This window comes from Lasioglossum baleicum, chromosome 7 (genome assembly GCF_051020765.1).
Source record: "Lasioglossum baleicum chromosome 7, iyLasBale1, whole genome shotgun sequence".
Taxonomy (NCBI): Eukaryota; Metazoa; Arthropoda; class Insecta; order Hymenoptera; family Halictidae; genus Lasioglossum; species Lasioglossum baleicum.
The window spans coordinates 14,037,564-14,063,650 of NC_134935.1; the positions used below are offsets into that span (position 1 = coordinate 14,037,564).

The 26,087-nt window shown below is 43.3% G+C and overlaps 1 protein-coding gene across 1 annotated transcript in view; it reads left to right on the forward strand.

Annotated features, from left to right (window-relative positions):
* The window catches only part of Sano (CABIT domain-containing protein serrano), a 213,747-nt gene that overhangs the window by 82,673 nt on the left and 104,987 nt on the right, over window positions 1-26,087 (forward strand). Inside the window, exon 3 of the mRNA XM_076427888.1 lies at window positions 19,716-19,773. The gene's annotated coding sequence lies outside the window, so the exon portion shown is untranslated. The remainder of the gene's footprint in view (window positions 1-19,715; window positions 19,774-26,087) is intronic.

Consider the following 26,087-nt stretch of genomic DNA (forward strand, 5'->3'; position numbering starts at 1 on the left):
ATCTAAATTCAAATTTCCTAGTATCCAGCTTGAATTATTAATTTCTATTTAGTTCAATGTTGTTCATACATCAAAGATCAACGTTGTTCATCAAAGCGGTAGGTTCAGAAGTACGGTCAGTGTAAAAACAATAACTTTTTAAAATCTGGATCAAACTGCTTGAATTTTTTTGAGATTTCAGAAGTGTTAATTAGTTAGTTCGCCAGCTGTGTTTTCTAAACTGATATTTGTCACAGTTGCGAAGAAAAAAGTGAAGATCACGATTTAAAAATTTTTCATCTAGCTGCCACATTTTGCATAAAGATCTAATCATATGTAGCTAGCCATGTTAGTACCAGTAGGTAGGACACAAATCCTGGGTTCAAGAGGTTCACAGGCTTCCGGTAGCCGAAGGATTGAAACAAAACGATGATTTCGTGTGTCCCAGATCGTGTCCCTATCTGAGGAGTGTATCAGCTATTAGAAACATCTTTTCCCGATATTCTGGGCACGTCTGACAAGAAGTCGGCCATTTTACACGCCACTCAGCCGATCGCTGAGATACTCAGTCGGATCTTTGACCTTCGAGGGTGGGTACCCATGAACATCTCTCTCTCTCTCTCTCACTCTAGGCATCTGGCAGCGCGTCCCAAGACCGGCAAAAATCGGCGGGATAGAAGAAACAACTTCGCCGTAATTAAACCATTGACGTCCGAGGTACCGTAAAGGGTCAATCCACGGTCCCTCGAACATTATACTCGGCACCGCTTAGGAACGCGCGGCCTTTCGACCGGCCCCGCATAACTGCAGTCACGCATTAATGGGTGATATTTGTCTGAACCGCGGCGAACACTGACAAGTGTTTCGAACGGAGGGCGGAGAGGATACTAACAGTCTATACCCAGGATTCCTCGTAATCCGTGACCGGACCTGGTCACCGATTAACCCTTTGCACTCGCCAGCAGTTTTTTAGACTATCGAGTGGCCCGTCTCTGGCAAACCTCCTGAAAAATATCAAACTTCCTCAGCTTCTCTTTTTAACCCTTGATAAATTTTTCTTTGCAAATCCTTCAGCTTCTATTTTTAATCCTTGACAAATTTTTATTTTTGTAAATTCGTCAGCTGCTCTTTTTAACCCTCCAAAAATTTTTGTATGTTTTCTAGTAAGCTGTAGTTCAAGACTATGGTAACTTCGTCAGCTTCTCTTTTTAACTCTTGAAAATCATTCATTCTAATTTTTCTGTCTCTTTTTAACCTTTGACAAATTTTTATATGTTTTCTTATAAGCTGTGTCTCACGATCCAAATATCAATGTACACATACTGAATTAATGTAATTTGTCTGTTTAAAGCAACTTCTTACCCTTCATATTAATTTTATACAGAGTTCGACCAAACAAAACTAAGTAAGTGGTTCTCAGAAAATGTGAGTCACTTCGTTTTTGACTGTTTTATAATCGTCCGGCTCTAGATTTTAGGCTTTCCCGTTCGCTACGGCAGTAATTCAGTGGCAAAGGGGTTTCGAGACAGGCCTCCAGGGTTCACGCGGTTCACACGCGCGCGGAAACGCCAGGACACTTGAGCTTTAACGACCGGAATTTGTCTGGCCAGGCAGGTACACGATACGCCGGGCTAGGAAGGTAATCAGGAAGCGAGGAAAGTCGAAGGAGACTAACGAGTCGTATTAGGAATGGATAAATAGGCAGTCGTCTCTTGAGACTTTTTCCTTTCCGGTGGCCACCGTACTGGTCGGTTCACTATGTTGATAGACTTGTGTCTGCTAAAGTGCTTTCGCTATAAGATAATCCACTATCGTTGCCATTTTTACTCGGACAGAACGGATTAATCCAGACAAGATACACATTGCCGCTTATTAAGGAACAGAGAATTTTGGTTCCGTATTAAAAACAAGATGCAATTTGTGTCTCGTTAAAATAGAAAATTAAATCATCCATATTGATTCCATCAACCAGATAAGTTTAAGTTTGTGTTATTAAAATATACAGAAATAGAGTAGTCGGTCTTGATTCCATAAACTAGACATGATCAAGTTTGTATCTTATTAAAGCATGTACAAAATAAAGTACTCGATCTTCATTCCATCAACTAGGCAAGATCAAATTTGTATCTTATTAAAGCATACACAAAATAGAGTAGTCAATCTTGATTCCATCAAATAAAAAATATTGAGTTCGTGACTTATTAAAATATACAATTCCTATTTTGCATAAAGATCAGTATTTTTCGTTAGTCGGTGTTAATTCAAATTGTGTTGCTTCTAAAAATTGCTCAAACGTTGTTATAATATTGTAAAATTACATATAATTTTCACTATTGTCTTGACGTTGCCATTCAGACCCTAACTTCGACAAAGAGGCAACCACTGTTCCACGAAAAGCCTCTATAAAATCCTTAAATTCCATTAGGAGATAAACACTATCTAACAGCACGCGTTTAGCCGGAAAAAGTCAGTGTCCACAGGGTTAATTGTCGGAGAGTCAGAAGGTATATCGTCGTTACGCTCTATGGGAACCGGCGCGAGTCCCCTCGAAGAAGTCATACGGGTGGATATTTCCATTTGTATCGGCCATAAATTAACGCGACCAGGAAAAGAGAGTTGCTAAGGGGCAAGATAGCTAGAGAGAGAAAGAGAGAGAGAGAGAGAGAGAGGGAGAGAGAGTCGGCTGTCAAAGGAGGCACGTTGACCGGTCAACACAATCGGCGCGCCGGTTGTGTACCATGCCTTTTTCGGCGAACTGTGAACGTAGCCTGAGGTCTGGCATTCCCCCTTTCCTCGTCGTCGTCGGCCGGTTCGTCCGGGGTCACCGACGAGGGGTCACGTCGCTCGCATGGCATCGGTGACTTTTTCATTTTTCTTTCTCCTGCCTCCCTCTCTCTCGAGACTCCCCCACCGAGCCCTCATTGCCTCTCCCTTCTTCTTCGTCTTCTTCTTCTTCCTCCTGGATAGCCATGGGGCCTATGCTCGTTGCTGCCTCGTTTAAAGGAGTGGTTGGACGCATAGGCGCAGCCTTTGCACAGGATTCTTTTGACCCTGACTCGCTATAGGTTCGAAGGTGACGGGATGGAGGTCGGTGCAAGGTATTTAGAACGAGATGATACGGAATTATTTCGGGGAACCGGGTCTGACCATCGCAGGCCCGTTCTACTTAGAAACGGGTACAGACTCGCTCCTGGAACTTGCAACCAGTTTTCACCATTTTGTGAAGCTCTTTGTTTAATTCATATGTTGCACAGAAAATATGATTGGAGCAGGTTCATGTGGAACATTTATATTTGTTCCTCCTCCTTTCAAACTTAATATTTATGAAATTTATCACGCGAATTTCACAGGAATAATGAAGAAAGACATTTTTTAATGAATTTTTGGATTCTTGTGTTTCAGAACTTTTTTATCAACGAAACGTGTGAGAGAGTCGCTATATGAAAAATATATTTAATTTTCATGTTTATCTGAATACTATATGTAGAGTGTAAAACATTTATTGTATACTTTTGCGTACTAACATGTAGAGTAATAGCAGATTGAGTATATTCAGTTTCTAATATTTATTTTAATAATTGGCCTGAAGAATCAAGGAAGTATAACATGATTTTAGGACACATATGTGTACATGTATGTACATGACAGCATTCTTGACATACATATTGAAGCTCTCACATCCAAGTATTATTAATTGCATTATTATGTGCATAAAGGCGTTGGATAAAGACCAGACTTAATCATTATATCCTAATATATTAAACAATCTGTTGTTACTCTTTGGAGTTTCAAAGTGCAGTTAAACAAAATAGGAAAATTCCGATAAGATCGTTAAGAATATTGAAAACCGTATATTCAACGATAACGAACAATTTCTAAAACCGAAGTAAAGTTGAACAAAAATCAGACGCGCTGTCTGATACTATTTAATGACCGTTCGAAAGAACTATGTCATCCTCGTGTAGACAGTGCTGACGAAGGGACACGGGAAGTGGTGGCGAGTCGTTGATCGAACGCCGGTGTGCCCTTTAAATGTCACGCAGGCCTAATCACGTCTGCGCTGCGTCGTCGGTGACATCGACCCGAAAAATAACGGTAACGCGTTGCCAGGAACGGGCGGTGCGAGTCAGCGCTGTCTCGCCGAGTAGTTTTTGTGTAGTGTTGGCCGCGGACGGCGCCACAGTGGTCAAAGGTGCTCGCGTATAAAACCGATGAAGACGCGCTCTCTCGCCGAAGCGGGAAGAGGATCGCGCCGGTACATCGCTACAGAGAGCACAGAAGAGAGTAGAGGAGAGGAGAGAGACGGGGCTTACCGCATACTCGCCACTCCGTACGTCACCGGCGCGAAAAGATAAATGCTCGCGATTAGCGATTTATTTGAATTCCCTCTGTTGCGCCGGTGAAACGACTCAGCCTAGCTGATGCTCCTCTTTCCGAGGCTTTGCTCGCGCGAGCTCTCTTCCTGTAGGACTGAAGACAGTCTCCGAATTATGGTTGTCCAACCTGGAACGTGTTGGTTCGATACTGGCCCGAGAAAAGGGCTAGACTTTTAATTGCTCAGGTTGGAAACAGTAAAGAATGGTACTTTGAACACAAGTCAAACGAGTAAAGCAAATTTTATTCAGATAAATAAAACAACTACAGTTTTGTTCATGATCTGTACCTGTCATCAGAATGCAAAAGATACAAATTTTTCTTGCAGCACAATTTATTCAAAACATTTAAAGATTATTTCGAAAACATTTGCCTAAAGAAATGTGTAACAAAGTGGATAAACTTTGGTCGACATGGATTAGACAAAAAATATGATTTCAAGGAAAACACGAATAAAATATTTTCAATGTTTTCAATTTCTTGTTTCTGAAATATTATTGGATCTACGAAATGCAAAAAAAAAATCGATGTCTTGACCCAGATAAATGATACCCCTTTAGCATTATTGTCGCGGTTGGGAGACATTAATCCCAGTGGGGATCTTCGCGATTCTAAATACGGAAGAAAGCACCGATGAATCTTTGGCAAAGAGGCTGAGGACGAGGTTGAGGATGAGGAACGTAGGTACCCGGGCGATTAGAATCTGGCTAGGCGGCGCGGCGCGGAGGCAGGCAGCTTCTCGTCGCCTCGAAATTCGTCTTGCATCGACGAGCAGGCAGGATCGTAAATCACTGTATCTGAGGAATCCGCGATTATCCCATCGAAAGCGAGGCTCTCCGCGCCGGTTCGTCCACCGGCAAAGAGACAAACGGACTCCGCGTAAGGTCATTCCGACGGGCCGACGGACTGGTACGTACGCAAGCGTTCGCAAGCCTAAGCGCAAGAGAGCGAGGCGGACGCGTACCTTCTGCATTTCCGCGTTCACGCTGCCGAGCGTCGTCGGGTCGTAGGTCGAATATTCGATAGGCGAACGCCTGCTTAACGGTACATCACGTGCCTGCCCGGGCTTTTGACAATCCACGTCCCAGCTAATCGACCGGCTACCACCGACCAGACTACCGGACAGTTAACGATCGCTGCCGAGCCTAAGTCGAAGCGATCCTGAGAATCTGGGACGATCTGTACAGAGATCTTGGTGTTGGAGCCATTTCAAGTCTGAAGGATCGTGTGGATTGTAAGATGGAACAGTCACAGATTTTTCTACAGGAAGTTCAAAGTTCAAATTGCCTGTATAATTGAGTCTGTGATCATTTGGAACGCCCTGTAAAGAGATTCTCCAATTGTACTTGAGATTTTAAACTAGATGTACATTTGATTCTGTGCCCATTTGTATACAAACTTTGCTACCAGAAACAATTAGAGATTCGAACGTACGGCAACGTTTAATTCTTGAACCGTCCTGCACAAATCAACTCAGGTGTCAGATATTTGAAACATTGAAAATTGGTATAATTTGAGAGGTCAATAGAGTCGGTGGTCTCGATTAATTTCAGATCACAATCCCACAATAGCTGAAACAGCCTGTACAATGTAATTCTCAAAACTGGAAACCTCTCGTGTACATTCTCCTCGCTCACAAAGGCCGGCGGAGCGAATTAACATTCTCCGGAATCGAAACGTTTACAACAGACATACAGGTCGCCTCAAAGCAAGCGGTCAGAGGTTTCCGAAGACATTATTATACCCATTGTAACGGTGAAGAGGATGCCTGGCACACAGGCGTCAAACGTCAAACTAACCATTCGAATTGTATCCTCGATCCCGGTAATAGATCTTCATCGAAGTCGGAAGACCTCTACCGGCTCGGAACGGCGGAAGTTTTAAATTCGCATGAACGCCGAACCCACGATATCGGGAACAGTGATTGACAACTGTATACGTTCAATCACGATTATATTATAGTCGCGTGCGCTCGCGCCGCGCCGCGCCGGTCCCACCACGATCGCCGGCGTCTATTATATTAGATCTGTTCGTGGTTCTCCCATAAGTTTCAATCCGGCCGACAAGATTGACGTCAACAAGACGTCTCGCGTTCCGCCTGAAAATACAAACGTTCGATTCAAACACGCCACGCTTCCTCATCGTCGGTCTCTCTTGCTCGAGAAAGAAATCGATAGGAACGGGTATACGGCGAACCTCCGGGCGTGAAACAATGTAAATATTAGCTTATTATACGCCAATCACGCGAGCAGAGTAACTGGGCTAGGCTTGGACTTAGGTCTGACCCGGAAAGAGGCGTTGACTACGTCACCTGAGCTTCAAATGGTGGTTTGTACAAATATTTCGGAACGGAAGTGAGGATAATAGGTCCTGGAAAACAGTAGAAGAGTAAGACTCGTCTCCCCACTCCACCTTCCCCTTCATGCATGCGTCACAATGTCACGTGACTAACCCGGTACTGGCAGGGAGAGGGTAATGTTTTCATCTGGCAAATCTGAGACTTGGAAAACCTTCTTTTCAGAAGTTCAGAAGAGATCACTGGTCTAGTCTACACAGTTGAAGTCGTCCCTCGAAATTTAGAGTGAAAAAAGTCAACACCGGAAATTTTGACAGACAATGGAATAAAATGTTTCACCAGCAGACTCCAGTTTCTCAATCCATAGAGCAAATCGTAGAAGGGACTCGCTTCAGAGTGTAAATCAGAAAAGATCTCGGTGTCAGATCCCCAACGATAGGAAGCGGCTTTTGAAGGCATTGTGCCTGCCGGATTACACGGAATCTATCGCGCATTATACAGGCCGACTGAATAGATAGATAAATGGGCACCGTACAGGAGTAGCCGACGAGAAAGAGAGAAAGCAAGAGAGAGAGGAGAGAGAAAGAAGAGAGATAGATAGAACCAGGCTGGGACCACTAAAGAGCACGGTGCCTGGCTCCCTCGAACAATGGGGGTCTTGGCTATAATCGGAAGTAAGTCTTGTTAGCGTAATGCGTAACTGTACATAGTGACCGGCTAATTTCGCATTATGTCCCATTACGTGTCGACGGATTAAGGGCTTGGGATCGTCGAGTCGCCTTCTCGCTTGCCCTCTACACCTCGTCCCCTGGCTTCAGCACCGTTGGAACGATCCCGGTACTCTTCAGGTTCATCCTCGATAGATAGTCAACCTCTTTCAACTCTTATCGCAGTTACACCGAATCTGGAAAAATAGTGAAATTCTAACTCGAACAACTTCTAAATAATGTACGAAAAAATGATTTCCAGAGATATTACATGGTGTACACGGAGAGTCGTCAGGTTAATATTTGTGTCCCCACTCTGCCTTTCCCCTCTTCTAACTCTTTTCTCCTCAATTCGTTCCCCCTCCCTTTATCTGACGACACTACTGACAACTAGCAATATTTAAATTAAGATATCTAATAAACTAATTATTTTTCGACATGCATTGATTGATACCTGTCCATAGAGAACAAAAGACCGCATCGATTGGTGCATAACAAATATACGGTTCCACTTAAAAGATCAAAGTCTGTTTTGGCGCGTCCTCCCACAACAGATGACTACCAGTTGAAAATTTTTTACAAAATATTCGTTCAGTTGATTAAAACCTGACGTACAAGAGCATTAAAAATTAGTCTGTCTAAAATAGACTTCAAAAGAGGACTTGCCTCGCTTCAGCACCGTTTGAACGATCCCAGAACCGTTCGGGTTCATCCTCGAGGATCCTATAGATGATCTGAACCTCGTTGAACCCTGATTGCGGGGAACAATGTAGCAGATTTTGCATGACGGGACGATTTGATGGAAATTATGCATCCCCGGTGACGAGGGAAACAATGTTCGAACGTGGACGGTTTGTTTTCGAGGAAGCGCTCCTTGTAATTTCGCTTCATTAAACGGCGAATCGGGGGCCACGGGTACCGACGATAATAACGCTGGGAATGTCGGATTTGCATAGTCCGAAATGGAAAGCAGCGATTTCCGTAATCTGAAAACGATTTGCAACATGTTCGCGGGATGAAGATCCCATTCCGGCTACTTGGTTCGGCGCTTCTTCCTGGTCGGGGAAGGATCTGCACGGTCACGCGATGCGCCGGGAGAGCGGCTTTCTGCCCGTGCGAAAACAATATTACAGCCGCATCAATCTTCCTCTTTCTTCTGGCGAACCTGCCCTTCCTTTACCTCGGTGGAACACGGTGCCCAGTTTTCTCGCAAGTTCGCCAGAACCACCCGGAAACTCCAACTTGAACGTTCCGCCCGGTAAATGCACCCTGTCCGCTCGACAAAAACTTGGCAAAACATAATTTATCAATTCCGCCTCGGCCGCGAATCGACCGTACGCGGCCAGTCGAACTCGCAGGATCAGTTTGACATCAAACGGCGCGGTGCGCTCGAAGTTTCGTCGACGATGCACTCTCGCAATCCATTAGGCGATCGCCGAGACAGTTCCCAAACGTTTTAGTAAAGAAAATCGATCAAGGAAATTGATGCTAGCTCTATACACAGTGGTCCACGCACTGAAAAATGGTTCACACCTTGAAAAGTTGCCTGATTTAGAGGGAGAAATATTGTGAACACTTTTTATGTGCGCGAAGGTGTTTCGGAGATTTCAAGGTCACCTTGACTTCTTTACATGGAAAGACCGTGAATAGAGCATCAATTCTGATTACAAATCTGTTGACTACATATGCCCTAGATCTAATAGTTAACGAGATATTACCAAAAGCTACGTTTTCCATCTAAAGAAGTCAAGGTGATCATGAAATCTCAGACACGCCTCCGCGCACACGAAAAAGTTTACAATATTTCTACCTCTATACTCTATAGCATGCAACTTCTGTAGAAATCATTTTTTCACAGTAGAAGTAACGGAAATATTCAAGGTGTGCAAGTAATATGGACCACCCTATATTTCCGAGAGGTACGTGTACTGAAAAATTGTAGAGATACATTTCCTCTCGGATGTTCTGCGATATTGGAGAATCGTTCAGGGGAGAAGATGCGGAGCAATCAGATGTGCACAAACTTTTATGAACTGCTCTTACGAACTTCTCCAATAATCTGCTGTCCCATAAATATAGCTTTCGATTTAATAGGAAGCTCTCAGACACGACGTTTCAACTTTTGAAGGAAATGGAGGGTTCGCTCGATTAAGGAGATTGGGTCTAGGAAATGTCTCTGTAATCGAACTTGCACAAACTGGTATACATGTTGGGTCTAAAGTGTCTAAAGTTTGTCGCGTGGACGCTTTCAATTCATTGGAGACTATGTGAAACAGAATATTTGGATGTTCCATCGTGAATTGAGGCTGAGGTACACCGGAAGACAAACATCGTGCAACAAAGCGGTTGCAAACTCGTGCGAACTTGAAATTTTCTCCTCGACACTTTGAAATCATCCCGAAATAATATTGTTCGTCTTAAATGAACTTGTGCGATCGAGACAAGAAAATCTCCATCCCCTCTTCTTCAAGGAGAAGAAGGAAAGTTTGATTGTACAATCAAACATGTGCAAACTTTTTCGAGGTGCAGAATTGAAAACTTTTCATTTGCCAATCAGAAGAGCTGGCGGCAAGAAGTATAACTTCTGAGTTTACGACGTAGCCAAGCCGTTCTTGTAAGAGAGAAGAGGAACCGGGAGACATAAGCGTGTCGGGGGAGCCCTTTCAGGTGCATCTCGGTGCAGCCATGCGTCTTGCGGGGCAGCAATGGCATTTAAATGTTAGCTCTATCTGCCCGGTGGTATTTTGCCGCGGTCTGAGAGGCCGCGTCGCGCCGCTCTCTGTTCAATTTCGAAAGTTAAATGTCAATGAGCAGCAAGCAGCAGCCGGAGCGCAGCCGCGTCCTGCACCCACGACTGCACGCTCGCCGCATACGCAGATGCACTTTTCGCGGCCGGGCCATGCAGCCACGCGAAACCCCGAGGAATCCCGTTTGAATTACGCGACTCCTTTCGTTTTCCTCCTACGGGTATCCATCCCGTCTCTTCGGCATCTCCTACACTTTTCATTTACCCCTTTACGATATTCATTAATCACTTATCTATGCAGTTCATTCATCCCTTTTAGATGATTCGTAATATGAATATTTCACTCGTTGGATTTCATTTAGCATCTTTCTAGAATGTGCGAAACATTTTGTTTGTAGATTTTATGTAACAGTTTCATACTACTTGCAGATTGTTTTGCTTGCAGACTTTATTTTATACAATTCGTGAAACTTCATCTACAAATTTTAGTCAGCTGTTTTTATTCAACACGATTCTTCCACCAATTTGGATAATGCACCTATGTATAGTGTTATTGAAAATTATAATATAATACAATATATAGATATATTATATAAATATAAATAAGTGAATATAAATATATCAATATACAAAACTGACAAGAATTTATTGCATACGTCCGTACAAAAATATAGATTGTGTCAAAATAAATTCATTAAATTATGTGGCGCCATCAAAAGGCGAAAATAAAAAATTCCATCACACTGGTGAAAATCCATACAGGTGAAAGAATAATTATAGTCGATACAGGAATAATTAAATGAGCAATTTAGCAAACTTTTTGCAAATTCGCACCCGATACGGGATTCGCAATAAATGGTTAGCCTCAGCGATCTCCAGGCTCGCAGTTGCACGCATTAGGCAACCGATGCTTCTCTTTTTCGTCCGCGAATGGCCAACTGGCGAAAAATCGCGCGCAACATGCCCCAAGCTAAGCGGAGTCGAGCCGAGTTGGTAATCCGCGCGCGATATCGCTCGCTGATAGCAACTCGGTTTGCCGGATTCGTCGGCGCTGCGTTTCGGTGCGCAATTAGCGGGGTTAAACGCTCGGGTCCCCGCTTAAGCGCGGCGGATTCGCAACGCGAACCTAACCGCGCATTCTGCCCGAAGCAGGAAGCGAACAACAAGGCCGAGAAACGGGAGACTGAAAAACACCGAAGAGGCGGAGGAAGTTTCGTGCGTCGACTCTACCATATTTGGCGACGCACTTCGCGGTGCGCGGCTTGTTAACCCTTTAACTTAACCCCTCGGGGTCGAAAGTGTTCCGTGCACTTCATTCAGGCACTTGCCACAGCATCGTATATGTATAGACTGCGGATTTTATGCGAAATAAAAATTCACTGCATTAATTGCAAGCTACTGGAACCAAATAAAAATTATCTTCAACAATTGCAATGTCTGGGAAGTAAATAAAAATTGTCTGCATCTATTGCAAGGTAGTGGCATCAAATAAAAATTTTCTACTATGAACTGCAATCAAATAAAAATTTTCTGCATCGACTGCAACCAAATAAAAATTGTCTGCATCTATTGCAAGGTAGTGGATTCAAATTAAAATTTTCTACATGAACTGCAATCAAATAAAAATTTTCTGCACCAACTGCAACCAAATAAAAATTGTCTGCATCAATTGGAAGGTACTGGAACCAAGCAAACGATCAGGGTTAAGAATGTTTCCCTTGAAGAATGGGTTCATGTATCAAAATCAGAAATACTTGGAAAGTATGGCCTGATATTCTATTAGATTTTGAAATAATTAAATAATTTGCTCGCTGCTTCAGGGCTGCTTCAGGTTAATCTGGCGATGCAAATTAATAATTAATATTCTATGGATGATATTTGTTCAGATTCATGTTCACTAGTTACCCCCACCGAAAGTGCAGAAGAAGAATCGAAAGAAAGGAGTTGCTCTCTTCGTGAAGTAGGGAGGAGGATGAGGGATAAAAAAGGAAGAGGATGAAGAAGAAGAAGGAGAAGAAAAAGCAACGCGATCAGCCACGTGTGCACGTAGAATATCGACAGGACTCGGAGGTTCGTCGAGGACCTTTTAAGGTGCCGAAGGGTACCACCTTCTCCCTGTGGTCGCGGCAGAAGGTATTCTGAACGATAAGAGGGATACTCTCCCTACCTGGCCCTATGGCGTAACAATGCTGACCAGCCGGCAAGAACCGGCGGCCTCTAATGGAAGGGATTCTGTTTCCTGCCGGGACTACAGATCGCGCATACTAAAAACTTCATCCTTGGGCTACCGTTACTATCCTCGACAAGAGCTATCCTCCTTGCGAAGCTGCGACTCGCCACAGTAGCCTAACATGTAGACAACTGTCCAAAATCAAGCACATTTATGATGTAGTTTGATTTTGTCTTAAATCGCCATTTCCAAAAAAACAATTGGAAAATTGCTGCCGATAATTGTTCTCATAAAATTGATCCACTTACATGTTCATAAAAATATATATTGTATTAGGGAGGGTCAAAAATTTGCATATCTTCTACGGTTGAAGCACAAAAAATTCTTAAAGTTCAAAATTTCTTTGTCATAATACTTCTTTGATTCGCACCATTATTCAGTGAATCAGAAAAGTCAAAATAATTTGTTGGGTACTATAATCAAATTTCAATATGTTTGCACTAAATTAACATATTAATAATTCATAAAAATAATAAATAATACATTAATTCATTTTAATATATTACAATGCATGTGTTCAAAGAGGTAAACTCATTGTTGAATTGAATAATCTAATCGTAATTCAATTTGTACAATTAATGATCGTAAAATGAAAAAATTGGGACCCGTTATTATGACGCAATTAATTTCGAACGAGTGTTTTTAATTTTGGCGACGAGACGCCGACTCCGCAGACGACCGTGCGCCGAGGGACGTTCCGTTAGTCGCGCGGTTAATGAGTCCGCCGGCTAACAATAATTAACAGAGCCAATCAAACGCTCATTAGGTAAAGTAAATAGGGGATGTAATTACGAGCGATACCGGCGATGCTGTGCAGCGTGGCGCACGCGCGTGGACGCGCATGGTGCAGAGCGTAATCGTGCGTGCAGGTAATAAGCCGCGTTTACATAGTGGCGGTGGACGTATCGGGGAAGCCATTACTGAGCCCTCGAAGGACCGAGGATATGAAAAGATAAAAAGAGAATGTGCATTAGCATAAGAACCATCGTAAACACCAAAATCACCTTACTCAACCGCGCCGGCAATTAAAGCCTGCTAATAGAAAAGCCTACGAGCGTTAAATACTTAAATTTCAAAAATTGCCAACCATTTACTCGAATCGTAAAAGCAAAATGGTCAATTTTTAAATAAAGAAAAATACATCAGAAGAATTTCATTAAACTAATCAATTTTACGATTTTTTAGATTCTTTCGGGTGAAACGTATTTATGTATGTATTTATATGAACAATGTATTGTAACGAACACAACATTGGATCAGATGGTTGTGTACTGAAGTATTTATTTTACTCTGTGCGAAATTCCTGAAATCGTCTGTTCCACCCTGAAGACTGATTCCTCGACATTCAACTTAAACGAAATCTCGTTCCTACAAAAATCGTGTTCCATTCAAAATTCCTGAAGAGGTCTCTTGAACCGTAAAACCCGATTCTATGGGGTCTGAAAACGTCGGTAACCCATATAAAGTTGCCGAAATCGTTTCCTAGACCCTGAATATCTATTCTAAGAGCCTTAAAAAATAGTAGCCTGTGTAAAATCCCTGAACTTATCCCACAAACTCCGAAGAGCGAATCCACAAACCTTGAAAAATTCGTAGCCCGTGTAAAATCCCTGAAATGGCCTGTTGAACCCCAAAGACCGCTTCCACGATCCCGTAAGAGGAGGAAGCGTGTAAGGGGCAGACGCGTCGACCGGAAGTCACCGATCCCCCGGCCGATTCGCTCCGCGAATTAATTCGATGAACATTATCCGTTAATCCGGCGGCCGATCCTCCTCGTTGCCCTTGGCCCCCAAGAATCGTCCGCCGGTTTATCTGCGGCGATCTTCACGCCGACGGCGCCACGAGCTCGCTCGTAAAGGAAAAAGAAGGGGAGCAAGCAACAGAAGAAGAAGAAGAAGACGGCGACGGCGACGAAGAAGAAGAGGAAGAGGAAGAGAAGGAGCTAGGACAACGAAGACGCCGAAGAAGAAGAAAAGGGAGGCGGAGAAAGAGAAAGAGAAGGACGGAGAAGGAAAAAGAAATTGAACTAATTGCTGCCCTCCCGGAGCTAGATTCCCGGAACGAGGTGAAGCGCTATCTTTCTGATTAATTAAATTACTCGGCGTGAAATCAGGGAGGCAGCGAGCGGCGTTACGCCAGTGAACGCCGACGATGGTTAAATGGTAAATCGTCGAATTAACATCCGTTTCTTACGACTGCAACGATTTCACGCGGCGCACGCGCCATTTTTTTTTTTCTCGTTGCCGACCATGTGCACACGAGCGTCGAATACTGATCGGACGATCCCCAGCGGATGTCCGATTGCTTTCGTCGAATAGAAATTACATGGCGATAGGTTGTAGGAATTGGAATCACTATCGTTCAGCATCGCTTCTGTTTTAGCTCCTTGAGTTTGATCCTTTCAAGGCCTTGCTTGGAATCATTGCTGCTCCTCTGAATGGGATTGTACATTTTCAACAAAGTTCGGTCTCTAGGACTTTCTTAAACATTTTAAATAGGTTATGAATTCTTTTTTTGTGATACCCTAGCATTAAGTGCAGAATCGAGTGCAACTCTGACCGGTTGCGCGTGAGAACTGGTCCCCGATTTCTACGAGTCATCAAGTTTTGTTGATCAAGCCGCGGATTAGAGACCCCTGAGATTAGGCTTTCAGTACCATAATTTATGAACGATTTCAAATTGAGATTGATTCGAACGCGTTTCCGTCGGAGTTGTTTGCAACCGAGACTCGTAACTCGAGCGATTAATATAAATTATATCTGAAGCAGATATCGATATTAAGTTAAATTCGAACCGGAGGCAAATTATAATAGATTCGTCTACGGATAATGGATCATTTGACGAAGAAACGCTATCAATCTCCGTCTCAGCTCGTAACAAGACACATCATTTTCCCGGGGCAACAGCGCCTACCTTACATTTAGCTTATTTATTTGCAGATCGACGAACTCACGCGACGAAACGCTGAATACGAGGAAATTAAGATACGATCTCGTAATTGCTGCGCGTTGAGACAAAGGAACCGGCGATTGTAGATACACGTAACAGACTTTATCCTCGACAGTGAATGGAATAGATAACTTCCTGGGGACTCGGAGGAATTCGTGGCCTAATATAGAACGCCCTTACGCTTGCCGGACAACATAACTAACAATCTCCACGAGAGAACATTACACAGGACAAAATAAATGTAAACACTCTTCCGTGACGAAGTAAAATTTTTCTTAAAAGTTGTTACACGCATTTGTTACATTATTCATGACGTTATTCCTGTATGTAATTTTACATAGATCCGTAAAAGTGCCATTAGAAAATTCCAGAAATTGATGCTGTAATAATTTCGAACCCTATTCCTTAATAAAGAAGCAAACGTCATGTTGTGCTGTCATAGTGGTATAATATTGGAAATTTTTTAAAATGCAGAAATTGTTCCCGTCACCTCATAAAATTTTACAGGAAAAAATTTTTGAATACGACCACAATGGACAATGAAACCGAGCTGATAAAATACACGAAAATTGACAGTGACAAATATATTTTTCAAGTAAAGTGAACTGACGTCAAACGAGAAGTGAGACACGTTTGAAAAATTCCTGAGAAGGTTGAGCTGTTGGAGCATTCGTTGTGTGTGTGTGTGTGTGAAGAATGTAATTTTCTGAATCAAGGTTGTTTTGACCCAGTTCAAGTCCGCCCGTCCCGACCAGTCAACCCGGCAGTCAATATTAGTTCGCGGATAGAAATGTGCACTATGCGCTTCATGCAGTGGACTAAGGCTGCTGTAACAGTATACGTTACGTCGTCTTGCCTTATGTGGAGCACTCTTACTACTTGCGACTTCAGTTTCTAGGGGACATGAAAGTGTTCCGCCGGACGTAACGTATGACGCGTGCTGGTCAGCTCCGGCTTCTTGCCGATCGCTCGTCATCGTGTCTTGTTACGCCACGGTTCGCGATCTACCATAGATCCTGGACCGACGGCGAGCAGTACTGAACAAGTCGCTAAGCAAACCCAAACTTAGGAAAATTGGCGACCTTTGAAAAATCGGACAAGCCCGTTTTCGTGGTGGTATATTGCCGATTGTTTGGGACAAGAATAACAAGAATTGTTTGTACTTCAACGTGAAAAACTTAAATAAAATTTGTGTTTATTTTCTCTTTCTAATTTCTCGGGTCAACTTAGATCAAGCACCTCCCTAAGTCACTTAATTCGGAGACCACGATACCAATCCAAATGGAACTTCGTCTTGACTCAATCAAGTCCTAACTCAACGTCTCATTTCACCGAGAGCCTAATTTCTCAGGTCCCTAACTAAGACCTAGATCACGCAGCACACCTTGATAAATCACTTAATTCCGCGACTCTTCCACAATGAGTCAAGCTAGCACTCGATTCCGCTTGAATGGCGACTAAACTCTCCTCCGCGCCATAACTTACATCGAAGCTTAAGTATTACCTCGGTGAAAACCCAATCCCTAGAGGTCTCCTAACAGAGAGCTAAATCAACTGGCAGGCTAATAAGGCGCATAAACTGTAGTCCACTTAATCGATCGAGCTCGGTGACTCGATAAGCGGCAAAGGTCCTCGAGCGGGGCCATAACTCTACGCTCATCAAGGCCTAACTCGATTACACCGTCCAGTCAAAACCTAATCCCGCGGACGGTTAACCGAGAGGCTAAATCAAGTCGAAGCAAAAGTTAATAACTCGCATGAATCGGCGTTGGGGCCAATAGCCGAGTCACCCTCGACCCCTGGGCCATTAAAGATATGGAGGCCCGATCAGCGTCCGCCAGGATAGAACCGAAGTCGGAGAAAAACCGGCAATCGCCATTTTAGGCTAGCGTGGTTTAAGGGTCCATAAATTCAGAGCGGAAAACGGTGCGCCGCGGCTCCGAGTAATGAACTTTCCGTCCCGTAAGCCAACTCCAAGTAACAAGTCAGCCTATGGAGAGACCTCTCTCTTTCTCTCTCTCTCTCTCTTCATCTCTCCCATCCCGAAGAGGTGTCCTGGCAAGCGAGAATTCCCGGCGCGCGTGCGTAAATTCAACGTGTGTCGTCAGCTTCCCGCGGGACTCGCGGAATCGTCTAGGATATCTCGTTTCGCGGAAGCAACCATGAAGCCAACGACACCTTCGTCACCCAGGCCCCCTGCTGTCGACGATCTCCGTCGCGATCCTGGTTTGCTAACTTCCGCAGGACTTTCCTCGGCGCCATTAACGAGCAAACGGGGCGTGATTCACTGAGCCTCGCTACCCTGAAACCCGACGAGCTTCAATGGGACTACGCTGACTACGCAGGTTCTGGTTTCAACATTTTTCGGCCTGACACAGGTGTCACCCTTGCTGAGGAACTTGTGGCTCCTCTGTCCTCCATTTTTCCATATTTATCAGCAGAAGACGCGAGTGGGTTGTGTGGCGTGAAGTGTCGGGTTTCGGGCATTTACTGTTTGGTCGCATAAATGATTTTTTAGTGAAGAGTGATCATTTGTCGTACGATTCTCTTCGTGTTTGAAAAAAGAAGAATAATAATACATTTTTTTCGAAAATCAATAGGTAGCTTGTCGTGATTCGAACTATTTCTTTATTTAAATTTGATTTAAAATTTCATATTAAATGTTAGATTGCTAGGATGGAACGGAGGAATGCTTACGAGTCCGTGGACAGACACAAAGGTGAATGCAGCAAGCTATAATTCCTTTGTCGCTGACGTAACGAAGTTTTCCTCGGTCCGTTGTCTCCCTCAGGTGAATCTTTTTCCTCAGGTGTATCGTGCCCCACTACAGACACCGCCGTCGGTGTTATTACCTCGCCACGAACAGAGCCCTGTCTCGCTCGTTGCTTGGGTAAAGCCCCCGGTGCAATTTGAATGTCTACCCCAGCGTGAAAATCACGTACGATAAAGAGCCAAGCTGAGCAATAATTATCCTTGGACGAGGGGGAGGAAGGACTTCTTCATTCTGTGCTAAAAATATATATGTACACATATATATGTATATAATCCTTTTTTGTTGTAATCTCGTCTGGTCAGAACTGCTACGGCGCGTTGTTCGACGAATGTGCAATTAGGTTGCCAGATAAGACAAATTAAGGGTCGATGGAAACGTAATTAGCGCGTAATTGCAGGGATTAATTATATAAATAAATAAGTAATTCTCCCGTGAAGACTCGCATGCTTGAATCTCGACAAGTTGTTCGCGTTGAGTATCTGTTAAATATTGTGATAACGGATGTAACATTTTCAATAAATTTTTAATGTGATTTTATGAAGGACATTTCAATTTTTTATTCAACTGTCTTATATGATAGAACAGAATTAAACATTGCTAGATACAGAAACGAGACGAAACGGGAGAGCTCCAATAAGTGTTAAGTGATTTTTTGAGATGAAAGAAAATTTTGAGAGAATGTCTGCATTTATTTGCGAACCACCCGTTGGATAGTCGACAGGAATTGTCCCACGTGTCTATATCTTCCCGAGCCGTCATGGAAGAGCTCACGAACGCGGCCAGCCGGTGTGCAGCTGACAAGCGTCGCGACGGATGCAGTGCGATCCCTCTATCGAGCCACTCCAGTCAAATAATGCAGACGTTTGCATTGAATCGAGGCGGTGCACTCGCCGAGTGACTGATCTCGTGTAATGCTATTTACATGAAACATAATCCCCGGTGCTCGCGACGCTGTTACCTGGAAGCGTGGCGAATGCTGGCACACGGAACGGGGTGCGCGCGCCGCGTTTGATGGAATTCCTCGACGACTAATGGGGTGTTCTTGTCACGGCCCTGACTTCCAACTGAATTCTTCTTACCTGTCCCCTAATGTTAAACCACTGCACTCTGAAGCGACTACACTGCCAATCAAATTTTGATAGGTCTCAAATTTTCTTCAAACAAAAGACAAGAGCGGGAGAAATAATTACAAGGAGAGTTTTCGAAAATTGTTTTTCTAAGACATTCAGACATTAGATTGTGACATCTCTACTCTGTGTTTACCATAAGAAATTTTCCAGTTGGTAAATTGAACTTGCTCCTCATTCTGATTTCTATAAAATCAAGAAAGGTGGAATCAATAATGAATAAGATTCCTATATGTTGCATAAAGACGAACTTCTCAAAGTCCATCATTATACTGTGAAATTTATGCTGAAGAAAAAAAGTTAACGAGATTTTTTACCTTCTTTAAACCTCTGAAATTGGGTAGAGGAAAATGTTTGAGAAAGCTTAACGAGCTCTTAATCTCCTTTAGAATATGGTTGCATGATGAAATAAAACATAGTGAAAACACCAGAAAATTATGAAAATGTCTGACTCGCGAGTCAGTCCTGAACGATTAAAATTATTAAAAGAAGAATTGTCGTTTGCAATTGACACAGGCCTTTTGTATTTTGCAGATTCGCAGTCTGACCAAGTTGCAGTCTGATGAAGAAGAGACCTAAATAACCGAATAAGGTAACGAAATTTTCTCCGACTCCTATTTTCTTCATAAACCAATTCAGAAAAATTGATTTCTCCATAACGATATACAGTAAATATTCGATCTGAAAACGGGAAACAGAAAAATAGTACAACTACACGATCTATGAAACCGCGTAGTCCCAATGGTTCTTCTTAGATGAATGGTTCTTCACTGTAACACGTAATCTACTGTAGTATGGATATTTAACATTTTGAAACGTGATCCCAAGATGAATTCTAATGATAAAGGTGTTTTGGTACGAATAGCAGAATTTCGCCAGATAGCGTCGATCGTTCAAGAATCAAACAATTCCCTGGCTCGCAATTAATGTTTTTCCTGTTCGGCGTGGTTGGTATGCCCTCAGTCCGCGTTCACTCTCGATATTCCCTTTCACGCAGAGAACTCAGAACGGGGGAAGGTAGAAAACGACTTCCTGATCCGCGGGGTTAAGTGGCGAGTGATCGTACCCCTATATCACCTTCCGCATGGGACCGTTTACACGGGCCCCGGTTGCCATTTACACGACATATTTCTGTCCGCGGTGCCGAGCCGCGAAAGGAGAAAGGTGAACCGATGTCTCGGATGGATCTGTGCCCTCCATTCTAATATTCGATTCTTCCAACGTTTACTGAATCTGCAACTGCTTTGAATCTCTTATTAAATCCTTCATCACGCGGTTCTTATTCTTTGAACCAAATTAAGGAAGTTTATAAATGAACAGCTTTTATTTACAATTTTATATAGTGCTCCTTAAAAATTACCAACTTTTGTGCTAGAAATATCATAAAATTGAATTAACAATTTTATTCGGTGTTTCTTAGAAATTACCAACTTTTGTGCCAGGAATATTGGACAGATTGACGGAATACAAGATAAACAATTTTATTTGGTGTTTGTTGTGTTAGTAATATTAGACAAGTTGGTGAAGTACATGACCGACAATTTTATTTGGTGCTCGATCGAAATTTCCCACTTCTGTGCCAGACATAGCAGACACTCTGTTCAATTTGAAAATGAAAGAAAAACGAAAGCAAATAATTTTTCTCACATTTTCTGTGCAGTACACGATGCACATTTTGTGCATTTGAAAAAAACTTCGCTGCATATTTTCGACTTATTCCACGTGGAATCCGGCCCGGTTGTACCACTGTTGCGACCTCGTATAGAAACACGACGAAAAACAGAGGCATTGTTAAAATTCGTGTGCGTTCGCCGAAGGTTAATTCGATCGCCAGACCCTATAGGTAACGAACGAGGAAGGAAGAATGGACCGAGAGGACGGCGTTAGGAGAACCAAGACGAGAGGTTAGAGGAGGACAGAGGAGAGTATAGAACGTCGAGATACAGAGAGTGCCGGACGAGAGGCTAGCTTTCTCCGTAATGCAATTGGCTGCACGCGGCGTTCGCGACTCCAGCTCTCGAGGATCCATTGTCCTCGTTCCCCGGCGCTCTTGTAGTTTAGTGGGTTACTTAGGCGAGGAGAGAGAGAATGAGAGAGAGAGAGAGATTTTCTCCCGACGCGGTCGAGCCAGTTAGGTAATGCTCGCGTCACAGCCGCTGGAATGGCGGCAGCAGCCTGTTGTCGAAAGCGAGGAAAGTTCGTTTCCATTGTTTCGCGTTGGAAGATCGAAGGCCGTGGAAACGCGGGCGTCTTGCAGCTTCCGCCATTTTCACGGTACGTAACTCACTATTGTAACCCTGAGAACGATTGGCAGACCCCTGCGCGATTCCTCGTGACCTTCAACTGTTTCCGCGAAAACCTTGTCTGGGACTATCGAAATGTTAACACGCGAATTTTGCGAGTTACATTCGAATTGCGCCGATTTATTTATAGAATCAGTATCATCAACATTTGAGAATTTCTTAATAAATTCTACAAAAGTGAGAAAAATTTGTTGAATTAATTTCGCGTCGGAGACACGGTCGTTTCGCGCGCGATCTCAGATAATCGTTTCTGAAAACGTCGATTCGTCGATCCTCGATCCTCGATCCTCCGGACGACGGGATCGAGACGACGGGACGCCGGTCGGTCGTTAGAGCGGGATGTTTAACCAAACGACAAAGATCTCTCTTCTCCAGTCTGGATGGACTGGACGTTATGTAAGCGAAGGATCTCGATCCCAGATCTCGTCTGATTACTCTTTACAAGGATCGTTTCTACTTGCGGAGGGGTTTATCGATATCTCGGCTACGAATTGATCGATCGCAACCAGGAAATGCCACGGACGGAGGCGACCCGGTATAAAAACCACCGAGAATTATACGATTTAAAAATGACCGATCTCTATTTTAAGTGCATTCCCTTGCCGCTTCCCGTTCCTTCTCCAGCGAGTATCACGAGAACGTCTGCTCCCTTATATCGACTTTTCTTTTTCCGTAAGGGAAATTGACTTACGATAATATTAGGTCTCGCAGAAACCGTTGTGCAATTTTTCGAGTCGCGTTTGTGAGCTGCTGAAACTAGATAGGAAACCATTATTATATTACTCTAGATCAGTTTCAAATAATCAATAAATTTATTTGTAGTGGCTAGACGTTAATTCTTTTTGCAATGAACAATCAATTTATGGAGGATTTTTTGGTGAATTGACTCCCATTATCGGTAATAATGTGACGTTATTAAATTAATTACCGACAAGACTGAAATCAACAAAAATGACAATATACTCTGTGTATAATACATTCGATAAGAACAGAGAAATCGGCCAGAGATGAAAATGAAGAAAGCGACGGATTGATTAAAGGCGTGGAAACTTAGAAATTTCTGCTCACGATCGGCGAGAACGATCGGTCTTCAACGATAACGTAATTCCTCGCGGGTCCCGGAGATTTTACGAGCGACTATCGCCTCAAACTTTCGCGTATTCTGAGCACCGCGAGAGTTACATAAAGACTTGTACCCCATAATTTGATCGTGCGAACAATGGCCGTAGCGGCGCGCGTTTCGTATTTAAAGCTCCGAGGTGAAAGGCGGCGAAAACGCATGGCAACAAAAGCAGAACAAACAACAATACAGGAAAAAACGAAGAGGAACGAGACATTAGATTTTTCGGAGCTCCGTACCCCGTGTCCGAAGTTCCGCGAAGCGTGGCGAAAGCGTGCGACCGAAACTGTTACATTTCGTTCTTGCTCGCGAAAATCCGTGACCGCTTGTATACTCTCGCTGCGAGCGTGTTTACGGCCGGTCGATTTTTTGCAACTCGAACCTGAACAGAGAGAGAGAGAGCTGAAAAACGCTGACTTTGCTTTGCGGTTGTTCCTCGTTGCGCGAAATTCATTGAAATTATGTCCGAGGTTCTTTACCCGCTAATTCTATTTGCTTATTTGTTTTGGTTGCCCTCGGTTACTTTTCTTTCTTTGTTTTCGGTTGTTGGCTTCTTAGACGCGGAGCATCGAAATTGAATGGGTCTTTGTACTTTTTAAATTGTTGCTTTTAAAATTGTTTCTTGTGCGCTTGGATTTCTTCATTTTTGTCCATTATATTTATTCAGCGTGGTACACATTTTGTGTGAGTTCGTTTAAAAATATTTTCATTCATTTTTATACTAATTTGTGGACGCGGTTCTTTTTTTAAATACGGAGTACATTTCCTTCAAAGACCTATCTGATGAAGTCTTGAAGAATGAGAGTAATTAACAATATGTACCTACTGTGCTTTTGTTATGTGCATAACTAAATTATATATTTGCAACTTCAGGAATTAAATACATCATTGAACACTCATCCTCAAAGGGTTAAGTTTCATTACTCTTTTATTTTTTTGTTAAGCTTCAAATTAATATTTCACGTATCCATTTAAGGGGGTAGTTCCTGTTCCAATAAACTTGCTATATCTCCAAATCGAATGAATATATTTACTTGAACAAATTGCTGTGCCTTCTCAAAATTGTATATCTATGGATCCACAAAGTTTCAAATTGATACCTCGGTCTGAAAGACCGACGAAAGGACATCTGGGAAGTCGGACAGCTTTTGTCCTGTCTCCACGCAAAAACACTTAAAAACGCGAAGGCACAAGGCCGCGTGTTTCTCGGGAGGCTCGGGAAAACGACTGCTGTCACCTGAAACCGTCGTCTTCTTCGCGTTGCTCGCGCAAAAAGATAATGCGGACGAAACTTGAGTAATATTGACCGCAGGAAAAAGTCGCGGGATCGCTGGTCGCATGGCCTTTGCTAAATCGATTCTTGTACAAACGCGGATTGCTTCGTGCACCGTTTCGACATAGACCAGCAATCGATGTTATCGTTGTGAATCAATCCTAAACAATAAAAAACAAATAAATGCATTCAGGTTGCTGGTGGGTAATCCGAAAAAATTTTGGTATTTTCGGGGAAAATCGGTAGAGTCGCGAGTTGCGAAACGCGAGCGGAAGTGCGATCGGTCGATCGCGAGCGGAAATTCGATACGCGGGCTCGCCGGCGCGTAAAAGAAAAGTCAGTTGCATGGAAGATAACATTATTATCGAGCCAGGCGGTGCTCGGGGAGGAAAGAAACGGCCACCGAGTACATGGGAGCGCGACGGGTGGTTAGGGCACCGCGCATCCTTGCCCGGGGCTATGAAAACGCCGGCGGAATCGAAGGGGGAGCAGACCGGGCCCCCGGTAGAAGGCGGATCGGCGAATCTAACGACCAAATCTCGGCACCGGTGTAAAATGCAAAGCAGCGGCCGAGAGCGAGAGAAGCCAGAGCGTGGCGAGCCGGGAGTCCCTGTTCCCCGAACGAATTCCACGATGCGTGGAGACCAAGGTGGAGGTCGAGTACTTCCAGCCGACCCTCCTCCTCTTCGTCCTCTTCGTCCTACTACCTCACCTTATTCTTCATCCTCCTCCACTTCATCCTTTTCCACGCCTCCGCCTCCTCTTCTTCCTTCGCCCCTTCTTTTCTTCGCCCTCTTCTTCTTCTGCTTCTTCTTCTTTCGAGTCTTCGATCGTGGTTTGCAGTGCTGTGAGCTGGTTTCTGATGTTGCTCGAAAGTTGAAGTACGAGTGAAGTTCCAGTACAATTGATGCTAGAACCATTCAGTGCTTTGTTAATTTTTTAAACACATTTTTGAAGGTATTTCTTTGGGACTTATTAGACTCTCTGTTGATCCTACTGTAACATTCATTTGATTCGATGTAGCATTTGGCATAGTGTATCAAAGTGATGTGCTGTCCTTTTCCTGTTCTCCATGATTTAAGAAAATACTTCCACGAGGTTTTAATGAAATTTAAAATTGCACGAAGATTAAAAGAATTCATGGACGTCAATATACATAGTGGATACAACTTGTCAAAATGTTTGAAGTCAAACAGCATGAAGTCAAGGTGAAACAACGATCTAGAATAATCTAGATCACCGCAGCAGGTGGAACGAAGTCAAGAAACGTAGAATCAGTAGAGTAGACCAAGATCTCAAGAAAATGGCGTTTCCGATTTCCGTAATGAAGCCAAGCTGAAGATTGAGTACTTCATTTCATCTTCTTTCCTCTTCACCCCGATCTTCCTGTTCCTCTTCGGCGTTGTTGTTGCCTCCGTTGCGGTGGCGGCGTTCGTCCTCGTCCTCGTCGTCGTCGTTCATCCGGTGCTTCCTTCTCCGTCTCCTTTTTCCTTTCTGCCACCACGCGGGAGTGCGTGAAGCAGAACGAAACGAGGGTACCGGCCCCGTGTCGGCTTTCGACTCTGTCCTTCCTTTCGGACGATCCTGATCCGCGAGAAAAAGTTGCCCTGATCGATGTCGGAACCATCCTGATCCCAGCTTTTCAAGAATCTTTGCCCATCGCTGTTATTCCGATGCATTCATGCTGCTCCGGTGCATTCATGTTGCTGCAACAGGGACACGCGCCTGTCCGATAAACAATTTTATCGATCAATCCGTCAGGGATCATCAAATTCTTCAATATCAACCAATCTTCCAGTATAATAACTTTCGGTCTCCGTGCAAAACAGAAATTCAATGACACGATTCTCCTTCTAATGAAATATTTTTAATAAATCGAAAATAATAGAACAACTTTATTATTCTTATGATAAATGTATAAAATCAATAATATTATATATTGTAGCTGATATACAGATGCATTTAGTGAACTATAACATAACCTTCAGATCACCTTGAGCTGTAGCCATCGTTATACATTTTAAGCAGAAAGAAGAAATAGTAGGAGTTTCGTATAAAAATTTTTTAGATGAAATCATAATTATTTATGCAATTATTTTAAGTAGCAGTTTTTGTTGATCATCCTGCACATTTATTACGTTTACAAAAAGGGAGTTTTTTCTTACAACAGTTTAGATAAAATCAAAGAATCAGCAACTTTCCGAGCATGA